Source organism: Chinchilla lanigera, unplaced genomic scaffold, assembly GCF_000276665.1.
Source record: "Chinchilla lanigera isolate Chin_1 unplaced genomic scaffold, ChiLan1.0 scaffold00025, whole genome shotgun sequence".
NCBI classification, from domain to species: domain Eukaryota; kingdom Metazoa; phylum Chordata; class Mammalia; order Rodentia; family Chinchillidae; genus Chinchilla; species Chinchilla lanigera.
This window is the reverse complement of record NW_004955426.1, coordinates 17014019-17029943: the sequence shown is the minus strand read 5'-3', so window position 1 is coordinate 17029943 and position 15925 is coordinate 17014019. Positions and strand designations below refer to the sequence as shown.

Genomic DNA, 15925 nt, shown 5'->3' with positions numbered 1-15925 from the left:
TTATCGTGCCCTGTGAGCCCACAGCAGTCACTAGCTCCCGAGCTTCCAGCTGTGACCAAAAAGAGCGGAAGTTTGTGTGTTCCAGTGTGGCTCAAAGGGCAGAACAAACATGGCCTTGGATGTTCCCCTAGACTCAATTTATAATGTGTGATCCCCAACATTGAAAGCCCTAGTTTTCATTGTTATTGCTTACAAAGTAAGAATTAAAGGTACAAATATTTTATTTAATTTTATATCAGTAACTACCAGTAGAACTCAAAAGCACTAATCTTATGAGTGCTAAACCTTGGAAGTGATTCTAGGGACAAAAGTTGATGAGATTTTCTTAAATTCTAGAAATTTATTTTACTTTTCAAGTGTATCATTTTATAGTGATAATAAGGATAAGCTAGTTTTCTTTCTTTTTTTTTTTTTCTTTTTCCTTTTTCTTGAGACAGGGTCTTGATGTGTAGTTTACCTTGGCCTTGATTTCACTCTGTGGCCCAGATTGGCCTTGAACTTGCAGTGATCCTCCTGCCTCAGCCTCCCCAGTGCTGGGAATACAGATGTATTCCCAGCCTGGCTAGCCACCACCATGCCTGGCTAGGGTAAGCTAGTTTTAAAAAGAGAAAGTCTCATCTGTTTGACATTGGGTCAAAGAAACCACGTAAAAATTTTAACAATTCTTTCTTTTTAAAATTTTATAGATACTTCAGATTTTTAAAATCAATTAAAAGAGGTGAAAGTAAATGTTAAGAAGAGGCTTTATTAAGAATTGGGAATGGCTAAGGGCAAGGAGGCTACAGATTGAAGCAATTGCTCTAAGTTAGGAGGATTTGGGAACAAAGTAAATTGAAACCAGGCATCTAGCTCTTGCACCATTTAAAACATAATAGAAATGACTGGTACCATTGTCTGCAACCAGCATAGTTGTTCAGGGTCCCATGCTCAGAGGAGTGCAATGATTGGGTGTAGTCATGAAAGGTTTAATAATTTTATTCCTGAATTTGTGTTTTTTAAGCGAGGTCCATCAGAGAAAGAGCATGGACCGAGGATTTGGAGTCTTGGAGCCTTGTTGATTAATGATGGTTGCTACATGCTCACTACATTGCTGAGATATTTCCACTCTGCCCATGCCCTCTGCCTTTATAAGGGACTTAAATGTTGACAAATCGATAATAGGGATTAAGCAAGTGCCTCATGCTGTCTCAGGATGGAATAGGACTATTTTCTCAGGTTAACAGGGTCAGGGGGCATTCTATCCTCTTTAAGACCAAGCGTCTCCCAGCATGGATGCTGGAGATCTGTTGAGCTATAACTATAGGGTTGGAGCACAGGCTTATGGAAAGGATGACAAATTTTCATTTTTCACTAGTTTTTGAGAGTTATCCAGCCATCTCCAGAAAGCAACTTCATGGAAAACAACGACCAAGACAACTTTAGGTACTGTTCCATTATTTTTGTTGGAGTCATGGTTCTAACTACCTACTGCCAGGAGGAGATAGTGTCAGCAACACTTGTTGATCTTCATGCTAGCACTGCTGGCAGAACCACAGATACTTCCTGAGTTTATTGCCTTGTCAATCTCAGTAATATTTTCCTCTCTTAGAATTGTACGCACGGTGCTGCAAGCTCCAAAGTATTTCACTTACCTTTGTTGCCAGCCTTGGTTCAAAATTACCCTCCGAATTCTTTCGTTCCTACCTCATGTTTTTGACAGTTTTATTTCCATGCATTTTGCCTTCAGCTATAGCCTGTTTTTCTTTGTACTTTTCTTTCTTGTAGTCCCACTATTTTATTTTTTGTGCTTGCAACTCTTTTCTTTTTCACTTCTAATCCAGTGGTAAAATTTTAATTTTAATTCCTAAAAGACATAAAACTAGATGCAATTGTACATTCTTAATAGTGTTTATTATTTTCCTAACCCATTTTTTATTTTGCAAATGACATGTTTTCAACATGCTTTGACTTGTTCTTTTAGATTATGTTGAATACTTTGTGTAAATCAAAACATAGATTCTTTACAATTTAGGAATACTTTTCTGCTTTTAGTGAAACTTATTCTTGGTGAACTTTACTTAGGTTTTATTTGAATTATTTTCCTAGAGCTTATGTTCTATAAGGTCCAGTATTGGGGTTGGGAACTTGCATAGAATACTTTTGTCTTAGTTTTTTTTTTTTTTCAGGAAGAGTGCTTCTAATTTTTGAAATATAAGGAAAGTGTATATTTGCTTATAACTTATGCCATGGACTGAATTATTTGCCCCTCAAACTTATATGCTGAAACCCTTAATGTGATAGTATTTAGAGATGGTTAGGAAGAAATTAGGTTAGATCAAGTAATGAGGGTGGTGGGGACTGCAAGGTAGAATTAGTGGCCTTGTAATAGGAACAGAGAGATCTCTACCAGCATATACACACACAGGAGAAGGCCATGTGGGGACAGTCATATGCAAGCTTTCTGCAAGCCAGGAAAAGACTGCTTACCAAAAGCCAAGTCTGTTGGCACCTTAACCTAGGTGTCCAGAAGTCTGAGAAATGAATTTATGCTCTTTGAGCAACTTTGGCATTTTATTATGGCAGCTTGAAGTTACCAAGAAAAATACAAATAATTTTGATCCAGTTTATTGCACTTTGATATTTATCTGATTACTAGGCATGTTTCTTGTGAAGTTAATTTCGGTGTTCTGAACACTACCATTGCTATTTCTTTTTTCTTCCATACTGCTCACTTAGCCATAGCATGAAACAGACTCCCTACTCTAGAAGACTTGCACTGGTAAAGAGGAAAGATAGACTTGTCAAGAAAGGTGAAATGGGAACAATAAATTGTACTAGAAATCTTTAACAGGTCAGTTTGGGTTCCTAAGATAGAGTTTGGAGAACATGTCAGCAAACTTAAAAGACTGTATGGCCTTGCTATTATTTGATAAATATTAGTCAAAGATTCCGACAATATTATAAATAGGCTGATGCAAAAATGTGTTAAGGAAGAAATAAAAAATATATAATATTTTCTGTATCTCTTAGGTACCAGGTATGGTACTAATTACAGTACTTTATATATTTTATTTTCTCTCCATAAGATATCTGGGAAGGGCATATTACTTGCTCATTCTAGAAAGGAAACGGGTGTTTAAATCATTAATTTTCCATAGTCTGACAATTTACAAATGATAGAATTCAGCTTTATATATCTGTTTTTTTTTTTTTTTGATATTCTACTACATTCTTCCGATAATTCTATTCTTCGTTATTTATATTTGTTCTGTTTTCTTAAAATCTTGGGCTAATATTCAACTTTAGTTTTAATGAGACAGCTGGCTGCCTGACCTGAGAGAACCTTACCTTTTCTCTTAGGAGTCATCTTAATTTAAAGACCTGCCAGTCTAAGAAGGGTCAGTAATCTTCTTCTTGTTGAATTATCATGCCTTATTCAGTTTGTTTTATGGCTTTAGATTAGAGCCCAAGTCCTTTCTTGTTATTCATTGCCTTGTTTCACTAAAGACAGAGTTGGTTAATGTTTTACTGGAAAGATCCCCAGTGGTCACATTCTGGCATGTGAAAAAAATTGGATTTATTTATCAATCTAGAACCAGCTGTGTGGGAGATGTTCCCCCTCCCAATTCCCTTGTTAGATAACTGATTTGGGAGCAATGAGAATACTGACAAAGGAGATAGACATTTTGAGTTTTGGATTCCTCAAAGAGCCTACTTTCTTAAGGCCAACGCTCATAACTTCAATTTTTAAACTCCTACTTCAGAAGATTGTTGATGAAAGCAAAACCAAACCCAAGGTGAGAGAAAATTGTGAGCCAAGGCAACTGCTGGGAGAGTGTTTCTTCTCTACAGTTCTCGAAAGATCTATTCAATTAGTAAACTCCATGGCCCTAGATGTAACATAGACTCAGAAGCAGTATGAAGGAAAGGATGAAAACCCAGCCTTGCAACTCTGACTCTCCAGTGTGTGGCACTCTGCTTTACAGGCTAAAGGCTTACTCAGAAATTTCATCTCTAGACTTTCTTTGAAAAGCCTTATAGTTCTCAATCCTAGGACCTTCGGTTTCCATTCATCTTCTTCTCTTAGCTTTAAAATTTTACTGATGGGGGCTGGGGATTTAGCTCAGCGGCAAAGCGCCTGCCTGGCAAGCGCAAGGTTGTGAGTTCGGTTCCCGGTACTGGAGAAAAACCAAAAAAAAAAAAAAAAAAAAACCCAAAATTTTACTGACAATATTTGTGCAATATTTCCTATACTGAAAATTTTAATATATAAAATATTATATATCAAAAGCAAAAAAAAATAGTGAGCATAATATCCTTGGTCATTGTTTTACAGATTTAGACAATATGCCACATCTAATTACTAAGTTTAATTTAGGGAATTTTAGCTAAAGAAAATGATGGAATGAGTTCAACTTTCCCTTTTAGATTGATAATAATTAAAATGGTCCTTGGACAGTTTCACTTTTCCTGTGGATTTATTAGATTTTCTAGTATTAGTTTTCTAGGGCTGTCATAACAAAGTACCACCCACAGTGTAGTTTAAGCGAAGGAAATTTATTCTCTCATAATTCAGGATGTCCAGGAGTCCAAGGTCAGCATTGCAGCAGGACTGGTTTGTCTGAGGCCTTGAGGCCTCTCCTTGGCGTGGAGCTGACCGCTTTCTCCTGTGTCTTCATCTGGACTTTTGTGAGTGTCAGTGTGCTGAAGTGTTTTCATAAAGATACCGACCACACACTATTCCAGCCCACTCTAGAACCTTCATTTTACCTTAAGAGCTTCTTTAAAGACTTCATCCCTAACTATACTGAGCTACTGTAGGTTAGGATTTCACATATTAATTATAAGGAGGACACAGCTCATCCTATAACACTTCCTAAAGTCTCTTCAGGACCCAGCAACCACAGGGATCTTTGTTAAATACAAGTCAGATTGGGCCACTTCTCAGCTCCTATGACTTTGTTCCTTGCCCACATCCAGTGCCCTCAGTACTGCTTGGAATAGAAGCAGCCCTCAGTTCCCATTTATTGAAATAAATGTAATTTGTTAGGATGCTTTTAAATCTTCATCTTTGTGCAAAATAGCCCATAAAATGCAGCTCTGTCTCTTTCTTTCTATATCATACAGGTAAGAAGCATATTTGACTCTCCAAAGTGCTGGTTTATATACCTTGTATTGCTGATGCATCCTAAGGAGAATTTGAGAGGCTCACAAAGGTTGCAACTACGTCCATTATTTCTGGGTGAGAAAGTTATCCTCCATATCGTGGGCAGCGTCTCTCTCAAAACCACACACAACTGATGCAACATTCAATTCTAAATACCCATGAAAAGTGGAGCAAGCTTTCTATTTGATGTAATTCTCTTGATATCAGAGGAAATGTGCATCAAACTTTATATTCATAAAGTATAACTTAGTGCTTTTAACAGCAGGCACAGTAATTAGTTGGGCAATTAAAGGACCATAAATTATAATTTTAACTCAGACAGACATCCTCTCTAACACCTTGGGAAGTCCATTTACCATTACTTCCTCTATTTTCCTATCTATAAAATAAGTTTAAAAATAGATTCTCCATAAATTTGCTGCTGAACTAAAGAAAGATAGACTTAGAAATGATGGAGACCTTGAAAGGTTGTTTGGTTAAGTCTTATGCTTTCAGGCAAATTAGTTTCATAACAACAGAAAATCACCTTCTGTGTTTCAGTTTTGAAAAATTAGAGTCATTTCATGTGTTTTAATGTTATTTTTATAGAATTTTGCATGAAAAACACTATAAAGTGATTGCCATATATAATAAGTATGCATTTAGGAAGATGAAACATTAGCTCACGCCTGTTGCAGAGGTGAACATATTTACCAGCTGCAGCTTGGTTGCATCTTAAATTCCAAGGTCAATCATGAACATAAAGAGAGGTAATCCATTTTCATGAAAGCTGGTAATACCTTCAGGTCCTGATTCAGGAATCTGTTGCCTTGTCTTCTCTCCACAGATCCCATTCAGTGCTGAACTGAGCTTCAGTATTCTTTTCCTTTTCTAAAATCATAGTCTTTTATACATTCTGGTTTGTATTTCTTCTTCCTATGACCTCTCCCTTTAGTATACACCTGTTACTAACAAAACCATCAGTCAAACTCTGTATATATTTTTTTATAGTCCTGCATTTTTGTTATTCCAAAGGGATTTTATTCCCTCAATATTTACTGCTAGAACACATGTGTTTGCCTTGGGCTCCTGATGGTGCTCAAGTCCATAATACTTAGTGAGAGTACATTTAAGAATGGTGTCATCCAGGTGGCATATAAAAGTGGTTCCCAGTGGGGGCATAGTAGGAGGAAAGAGGCCAATATCATTGTTTCAGAATCCATGTGCTAAAGAAAGACGCATACTGACACCTGTTATAATAGTAAGGAAGATTGCATTCAGACTACTGCAATTGTCCAGACCATTGCAATAGGGGAGAGATCAGGCTCAACTCCACATACAAACAGATCAAGTGGAAATGTATTTTCAAGGAGTAGATTGGGAGGAGGAAGAGAGTAATTAAGGGATGGAAATTACTAAGGGGAGGCATCAAGGGCAGAGGATTCTTGTTAAACTGACCTCGTAGGATTCTTGTTGAAGGCAGTCTGGGTAATCAATATCTAAGGATTGATGGAGGGATGAGAAATTTAGTTATATAATGAGAGGGATCAGGTAGAGAAGGTATGGGTTCTCTCTACTTAGTTTAGTAGGTTTCTCTCTAAAATTGTGCTATATAAGCCAAGCAAAGACAGAAGCCAAGGCTGAGATGTGGCCCTGGAAAGGATTCAGACAAGGTGAATAAAGTTGAGTGATGGAGAGAGCCTTTTTCAGAATGTCATGGGGAGCTCTGTGTGGGACCGAGTGGAGGAAGTGGGCTTTGTCTGTGTATTTCAGACTGGCTCTCCAGATAATTGTGATGCTGGTTTGGTGTCCTGGTTTGTGAAACACTGGCTTAAAACATTTTCCTTAATTTTCTGAAAAATCTCAGCTACTTTTAACTATGTTGATGTTCTCTAGTTCATTTGTTCTTAACTCTGGCTACACTTTGGAAATATCTGGTGAAATTTTAAAGTGGCAGGTGATACTTATACATCCCTCACCATGGGAGACCACCCTGTTGATTATGCCCAAAGCAAGCCATAAGCAGTGTGGGGTGTAAAGAGTTAACTCCACAATTGGTTTGTTTAAGTAGTGACTCATAAGAGCACTGAGAGTGGCACATGGATTAGAATTTTCCCCTCACCAGTGGCCACAGCCGAGACCAGAGATCCTGTCTGTGAAGGTGTGGATTCTGGTGTGAGATCACACGGTAGCCGAGGACAAGTGACTCTTCCCAAACTCTTTTCCCAGAACTGCAGTTTACTTACTTGAAAAATGAGTTACTCATTAACCATGACCTACTCCTGGTCTCTTCTGCTCTTGATGCAAGGATGTTTTGTCCCCTCCTTTACAAGCCCTTCCTGCATCAGCGTCTTATCTCCAGCGACCACACTTGGCCTCCTTGCCCTGTTCTGTAGAATGTACAACCAGTAAATACCTCGCATCCCACTGGTTCTGCTCCTGACTCAGCACTGAGCACTGACTACCTCAGTTCCCTGCTTCGCTTTTACTTTGTATCTGAGTTTTTCTTTGCAGCCTTGTGTCGTAACACCGAACAGGGGGTTGAGGGTCTTTGCTGGGGTCCCTGATACCTCACCAGTGTAGAATTATTGTAGGACTATGAGCGTAGAGCTTAGGCACTTTTTGCTGTGTTTGTGGACTTATTTTGAGCTCCTTAAGTAATCTGATATTCAGTTAAGATTAAGACCCATGTGTCTAACTGAATACTACAAGCTTCAGAAAAATTAATAAACAATGTCTTTTCTTTCTCCTAGAGGTAAAAGATATTCAGCCAATGCTTAAAAGTTTTCTACCTTTGGCTAAACAAGCAAAATTCTCTTAAGCTTTTCTCATGGGAAAGATTTTCCAGATTCCTGCTATTCATCTAGAAATTATCCTCATATCCTTTTAAATCTGGATACCCTACATCAACAAATGTCTGACTTATTTATGACACAATAAAAACAAATATTTCCTGGTCTTTGCATGACTTCTTCAAATAAATGAGTTGTTCAAGTTCAAATTACGACTTCTAAATCATCTTTGTATCAGATTGCCTTTTATTTCAAAAGAAATTGTGTGAGTAAGGGACAGCGAAACATTTAGGAGGTAAGAGCCGGCACAATATGCCATTGTTTTTTTGGGGTGAGACAGAAACTTTGTCTAGTGAACTTGTACCATGGAAAATTACTTACTCTGCTCGAAAGAAACTGTCAACCCTGGCTGTGAGAATGTGGTCCTCTGATTGCTAAAAACAGTGTTAAGAGCAATCCTTTTGTTCTTGTTGTAAATACTTAACACCATCAGTAAGTCACCTTCTCTGGGAGTTTTAAGGCTTTTCACAGATCCTTTCTTATCCTTTCTCACTGTGAAAGTTTTGAAACAAATTATTATTAATAAATTATATTTCTATAACACCTTCCTTCTGCCAGAACTCCCAGACAACAATAGGAACAGAAATTAAAACATAAATAACACTACTCCTTACACATCTTAAGTCTGCCTGCGTCTGAAGCAATCATTGTTAATCCCAAGAATTTCAGAAGTATTTTGAGTAAAGTTCTGTAAAGTCTTTCAATCTTGTGGGAGGATGGCAACCCATTAGGATGAAATATTTGTAAGATAAAAAGCTTTAAGCTTTGAAAACAATAAAAGTATGTATGAAATCTGACTATTTGTATAGAGCAACCCTTAGAAGAAAGTAAAAATTATGTGTCACATATTTGGAGAGAAAAATTTCTAGATGTCTCATTATTGTTTGACCAAGAAAATACCTAATGTGATCTAAGTAATTAGTCATTTTAAAATATGGAATGTTCTTGAAGGCTATAGTAGACTCTTTAGTCAACAAGTGTGAACAACTCTTAAGTTTTTGCAAACATTAAATAACTGTGATGAAAATGGCTGAAGTTTGTATCTCTAGCAACTTTTAAAAATTGTCTTAATCTCCAATACAAATAACTAACAATTTGGAAGTCAGTGGAATATAAAGCATAAAAGATAGCAGAGAAGTGTTACATATATGGAAGTAGCTTGAATATATGGGAGTATTTCAAAGGCAGATGCATGTTTGATATGGAAGAATTTTAAACTTCTCAGAGAGTACAGCTGAATGAGTAGGATTCCATAAACATAAAATGTGCTTTTTAAAAACCTTGGTATATTTTAAATACACTATTTTCTTTTTTGCTCATACATTGACATCAGAAGCTGTTATGTCTATATGACTTAGATTATAAGCAGGTATAAGAGTCTGAGGTCAGCTAATTTGCACAAGCATTTTAGCCATGACTGCTGTCCCCTGGAGATTACCTGTGGTTTTGGCATATTCCTGATTTAGGTCACTCTGGGAAAGGCTGTAGCTCATGGTAACTGCTCCTTTGAGGTCACTTGTTAGAGCTGGTACCTTTTAAAATAATCAATAATCAAGACCACAGCTTTGGTAGGACCATTGCTTGACCGAAACCAATTGATGTTATGTAAACCTGTTTGTTTCAAGAGCACCCTTCACACTGACAAGATTCTTGAAATCAGCAGGGAAATGATGAAGTGGTTAATCATTTGTTCTCTAGCCATGCACATGTCTGAACTTATCATTAATCATCAGTGTCTGTAGGTGTGATTGCATTTTTTTGCACTGGTGGGTTACAAAAAATATAACTGGTGAATAATGATTAACAGAAAGTGTACAGAGAAATATCGGTGCTGTCAGCTCATTGTTTTGTGCTTAACTTTTGCCAGTATTCATTACTACAGAAGAACATTTGAATGACTTCATGTCAACACTGTGACAAGCAGTTCAATCCTTCAGAATATTTATAAAATACTGTGAAGCCATTAAAATTTTCACTGTGGCATATAATGCTAAGTAGTATCTCTATCAGTCTTTGTATGTATAAATATCCTCAGACCAGGAATGGCACATCCCATCACCTGAAGAGTATTTTATTGTGTATTTCAGGGTCCTAGGTGAATTTCTCCCTACTGCTGTATTTCCACACAACTTAAAAATTATATAGACTCCATCCCTAAGTCTAAATTTTTAGAGTCTTTTTTAAGTTTAGATTTCTCTCATTTACATTTCAGGGAAATTCTCCAACATAGAAGGTAGGATTCTCCTTATACCTTCAGGAACCAGACATAAAACCATCTGGGGCTTCCTTCTGGTTTTAAGGCCAAAATTCACTCATGAAGTCATCATAGTAGGCAGAGTTGCTCAGTCATCTTTTGCTCCAATGAATTTGAGGGTTATCACCCTTCATGAGTTTGTACCATTAATCAATGGATATTTTTATGGACAATTCTTTACCTATTATCTGCTAGAATGTGGGCTTGGCTACTGGCAACCACTATTATATTTCAGTTGAATTATCCAGTTACACCTCTAATGCTTGGCAATGCTTAATCAGTGAGAAAAATAAATGAGACAAATTCCACAAGTAAAGTGATAGGTGTGTATTTGCGTGTGTGTGTGTGTGCATGTGTATGTGAACATGCATAATCTTTGAGTATCTCAGATGTATTTCCTGGTCAAACATACTCTTTACTGTCATTGAGTCATGTATTTGCTTCTTGAATCGCTAGTGCATTACTAATATCTCTATTTTCAAGTTCACCACATTCTTTTTTATAGTTTCATCTCTGCTAATTCCTAAGATCTTACAGAATGTCCTAAAGAAGTACCTACCACATTCCTTCACAGGAAGAGAAATCAGGTTACAAAGAATTTACTTGATTTTCATGATTTGAAATAGTGGTATTTCAGTCATTTGGCCAATGATTCACCTTTAAAAGCCTTGTCAGGTATGTAGAAAATACTCACTAAATGTTTATTGAAAGATTTGATATTGAATTAATCTTTAATGGTCCAAAAAACCCTCTTATCAGATCTCTTCTGTGTTCTGGTCAAATATTTTAGAGGATTTTCATTGTTATTTAGAAAAATTCCTTATTTTATAAGTGATTGAAATGATTTGCTAGATATGTTTTAAATCTTATCCTTACAGGAAAGAAAATTTAAAAATATATTAAATATATATTTATATAAAATACATAAAAAGTATATCAAGTCATAGATTAATTACATACAACTAATGTATATACAGCACATTCTTTGTTTAAATGATAATTTAGGTATTTAAATACTGCATTTTAGTTATCTGAACATTATCTCTTTTTGGACTACAACATTTGTTGATGTGCACAGCACTTTATCAGTAAATACATATTTTCCTTTATCAGTAAATACATATTTTCCTATTTGTCATATATTAATGACAAAACCATTGTAAAGATGCAGCAAATATATTTATTAACTTTTTTATAGGTTGAATTTCTTCTGTGAAAATAGCTGACTGAAATACATTTAGAGATTTTTGGTAAGCATTTTTTTCTGTAAATTTTAATTGTTAAAAAAAAGAAAAAAATTTGGAATGACTGCAACTTTCAATATCATATAAGATGAATGTGCAATGTTGAGTTAATTAGTAAAGTGAAGTAAAATACAGAAAATATGATGATTCATAAACAAATACTACATACAGAATGTAAATACTTCTCACTTATTTTTGTTAGAATATTCTAATAAGATGAAGAAAATTCTGAAAATTATAAAAATAAATAGGAATTTGTGATAAGTAAAATATTGTTTTGCATAGCTTTTGTATATACTCACTGTAGCTGCCAAAATTATCAGTTAACAACCAGAGAAAAAGTATGTGGACATTTGTGTTAGAAAGATTTTTCCTTAACTTCTTTAGTTATATGTTTTCATGCTTCCTCTCAATATGAAGATATGCTTACATTTTGTCTTCTTCAAAAAATAAAACTCAAACCCATATGAAATCAAACCAAAACACTTTGTCTTTTAGAATCAATTTCTTTTCTACTCCTTTTTCAACTTTGTCCTTAGTGTACCCAAGTGGCAAAACTTCATCAATTTTCATCCACATCTCAGTCCACTCTATATCTGGCTTTTTCCCCTCTTTACTTCAGCAAAAGCAGTTCTATTAAGACCACCAGTCAAATCTTACCTCTAAATCCATCTCTGTGAGTTTTGGTTCTCAGTCGCATCTAACACTCTTGGCCATTTTCCTTGAAAAACTCATCTGCAATATTTTAACCCCTGACACAGCTACATGGATAGTTTTTGTTTTGGGTCACACCTATCTTTCACACGCTTATTTTCCTCAACTCGGTCATCTAGGGTTGAAATTCCTTCAGTTTTATCCTTTGCTCCTTTCTGTTTTCTGTGTATTTTCTCAAGGGTATCTCATTCATATCTGTACTTCAAATTGCCATCTGTATGATAAGGACTCTGAAATTGATATTTTTATCTCAGCTCCAATATTGCACATCCATATTGTGCTTACTTAAAAAGTTTCCTTTTAGGTGTTAAGAAAGTGCCTCACGCTCAACATTGCTAAAACTACACTTTTAGTTTTCTGTCCCAAACTCTGTCCTTCTGTGTTGCCTGTCAGTGCTATACCTCTGATTACATCTCATTCAGCCTCACTCTTTGCTTTGCTCCAGCTATGTTGGCCTGCTTGCCATTCTTTCAATAAACCCAGATGACTTCTATCATATGACCTCTCCACTTGGTCTTCCTCTGTCCGGTATGTCCTCTCTCTAGATCTTTCCATGGAGATGTCCTATTCTTTATTCTCCTCTCATTTCAAACATAAGTTCTTCAGAGCTTTCCAAGACCACTCCATTTAAATTAGCAGTTCATCTATTCCTGTTGTTCTTTGTCATATTGCTTTTTTTTATTTTTTATGCTCATAAATATATACTCTAATGTAATTGTTTGTACTTGTATTTTTTCCTCAAACTAGAATTTAAACTCTTCAAAGGAAGTTACCTTGATTGTGTTGGTTATAAGTATCAAAAAATAGTGTCCAGTACATTCTATCACTGCAATTTTACTTATTAATTTGCAGCTTGACCCATTTGTCTCCATTCCCATTACACGCCCTAGTCGCAGCTACCATCATCTCTCACCTGCAGTAGCTTCTGACCTACATCTACTTAGTTACCCTCCACTCACGAGTTTTCCACCTTGCAACTAGAGTGATGCTTTTAGAGAAGCAAATATAATTTTTTTATTCTTTAAAAATTCAGTCATTTCCCATTGTTCTCAAGATAATGATCAAAGCATTGAGAAGAGTTGTAAAGCCATGCGTGCTTGCTTTCATCTTGTACTGAAGTTCCCCCTGCCCTTTACTTCCCCACCCCCAATTACTCTCAGGTTCTAAAAATTCTGCAGAGGCAACATTCTCCTTCTCATCTTGGAACCTTCCATACGTTCCCTTGGCCTGGATGTTTCTTTGTTTATATCCTGTCCCTGTCCTAGTTTTTATCTGGTTAATTTCTACTTACTCCTCAAATTGCAGCCCAAAATCCACCGTAGTGAGTGTGTGACACTGAGTTACATGCTAACATACAACGATGGTCACCCTGTCAATCTAGGACAGAAAATTTGTATACACTTTTGTTTTCATGTGACAAGCCAAGTTGGCTTTTCTTGCTAACACTTTCACAATTTGTAAATGTAAACATTTATATATTTATGAGATTTAAAAAAATATTTCTCACTAAGTAGCTTAATGATTTTCGATATGGATTAGTGGCCTAGATGAATGCATAATGTTCAGTCAGTAACCTTTTCTTCAACACTGACTCTGGCCCATGCTAGAGCTCAGTGTGACCTAAATAATTAGCACACTCATATTTTGTATATTTATCAAACATTTAAAATGATGAGGATTCTATGGTTCAAATTTGAAATGTCTGTTTTTACACACACAGCTTGAGCTTTACATCCTGCATTTTTTCCTTTCTCTTGCAAGATATGTTTCTTTTCCATGCATATCTCTAATTATGTCTAATAGGAATCTTGCTTGTGCTCTTGTTTATAATATCCTCTGATGAAATCCCAACATTGGTCCAATATAATCCTGATTGAATGGGCTCAGTGGTCTTTGCCACAAACATTTAAGTTAATCTGTTGGCAACGTGGAGAGAGCACATTTCTTTCTAGTTGGCAGGATATTGAGCCATTTCAGCCATGGAAGCTGCAATTTTCTGAATACTATCCTAGTGGCTGGCAAAAGCTAATGCAGGTTTCCTGGGCCTTTCTTGTGCCAATGGTACAATTTACACTCCAAGAATCTGGCTGGGTGTATGTTGAGAGAAATCAAAGCATGATGTACAACATGGTTAATTCAATTCAGCAAGAATGTTTTGAGTTTTACTCTGTGTAAACTTGGCACCAGTGGAGGTCAGAATAAAAGGTAAAAGAAGAGTTAGGAATTTTAATGAGTTTTCTGTCCTGTTGGGGTGATAAGACGCACATTTCTATGGGGGCTTCACGTCACTGTCAAGCAGCATTACTTTTAAGTTTCTGCCAAAAAGTGATTCCCTATTCTAAATCTCCTCTCTGTAATAAAGTGGCACAATTTCCTGGCAGCAGAGTGTCCAAATGCTGGTGTTCTATCTAATTTCTTTTATTTTGTACCAGAAGTCTAATTAGTCATGAGTAGGGGTATATCTAATCAGAAGGAGTCTCTCTCTTTAAACCTACATATCTTTTCACCGATGATTTATGATACCTCCATCTTCTCGTTTGATGAAGGTATTAAAAACTATTTCACAGAACTGAGCCAGTGGAATGTCACTCATGTAGACAAACATGGATTTTGAGGTTTATGAGGAGATGGCTCTCCAATTATCAAACTATTGCCTGGTAGATTATTGAAACATTAACTTGGTTTTCAAATGAAAAGGAATTCATTAATCAGTGTTAAAGTTGGACATTCCTAATAGGAATAAGTTCTTACAGTGTTCTGAAATTTATCTGCTCTATTCGGTTCTTACTACTCCTCCTGCTTACACATTTGGAGAAAACCTCCTCCTTTCCCCATAACCTGAATATCAGCAAGCAGATTCACCATCTCTCCAATTGTTTCTCACCTCATAGGGTATCCAAGAATCCCCGAAAAATATGTGTATGAACATAGCATGGATTTATATAGATTTTAATCTAATACTTTTAAAAAGAATATTTTCTTTCCAGTTGTGGATTTAGTTTTACCCAAGGGATTACTAAATTCAGTTAAATATGGTACTGTAAAACACTAGATTTCAACATATCTTTTGTTTTGTTTTGTTTTTGTTTTTACATAAGTCAGTATATATTTACTTAGTTCTTACAGGTAAGGCAGAATTTAGATTTTTTTAAAAACAGTTTTTATAGGGTGTAATCTACACTGGTAAGAATCAAGGAACATCTTCAGAGGTTTTATAAGCTTAGGAAACAGTGATACCGACCATAAACAGACTTCTTAGCCAATCTACAAGTGTGCTTAATTTATAAAATAACAAAATGTTTGTTTCATCAAAGCCAATGGGCATAGATCAGGTTTTAAATGGCAAGACCAGTTAGAGAAAGATGTCAAATTTGGTGACTTTATATATTTAAAGACTAGACGTATTTTGTATAAAAGAGGACACCCATTAACTACTTTGTATGCTTTAAACTTGTGTAGGTTTGGCTCTAAAAAATTTAACTTTTTTTGTCTTTTTGAGACAGGGTTTCACTATGCAGTTTAGGCTGATGTTCTTAATGAAGAACATCTTTCTAAAATTTTAAATAGAAAAATACTTAAATTTCAAAAAAAGATAATAGAATGTTAACAATGGTTAATATATTGTGTATTACTATCTTCAAATTAGTTACTCAGAGTAACTAAGATATATGCATTTAATTGTCCAGACAATATTAGCACAAACCTTTCTTTTCAATGAATGAAGAGAAGTTAGTAG

General features: G+C 35.7%; 1 long non-coding RNA gene across 1 annotated transcript in view; it reads left to right on the top strand.

Annotated features, from left to right (window-relative positions):
* Positions 1–10823: 10823 nt before the first annotated feature.
* LOC106148672 overlaps positions 10824–15925 on the top strand; it is a 52381-nt gene continuing 47279 nt past the window's right edge. Inside the window, exons 1-2 of the long non-coding RNA XR_001234316.1 lie at positions 10824–10906; positions 11430–11481. This is a non-coding gene — a long non-coding RNA (uncharacterized LOC106148672). The remainder of the gene's footprint in view (positions 10907–11429; positions 11482–15925) is intronic.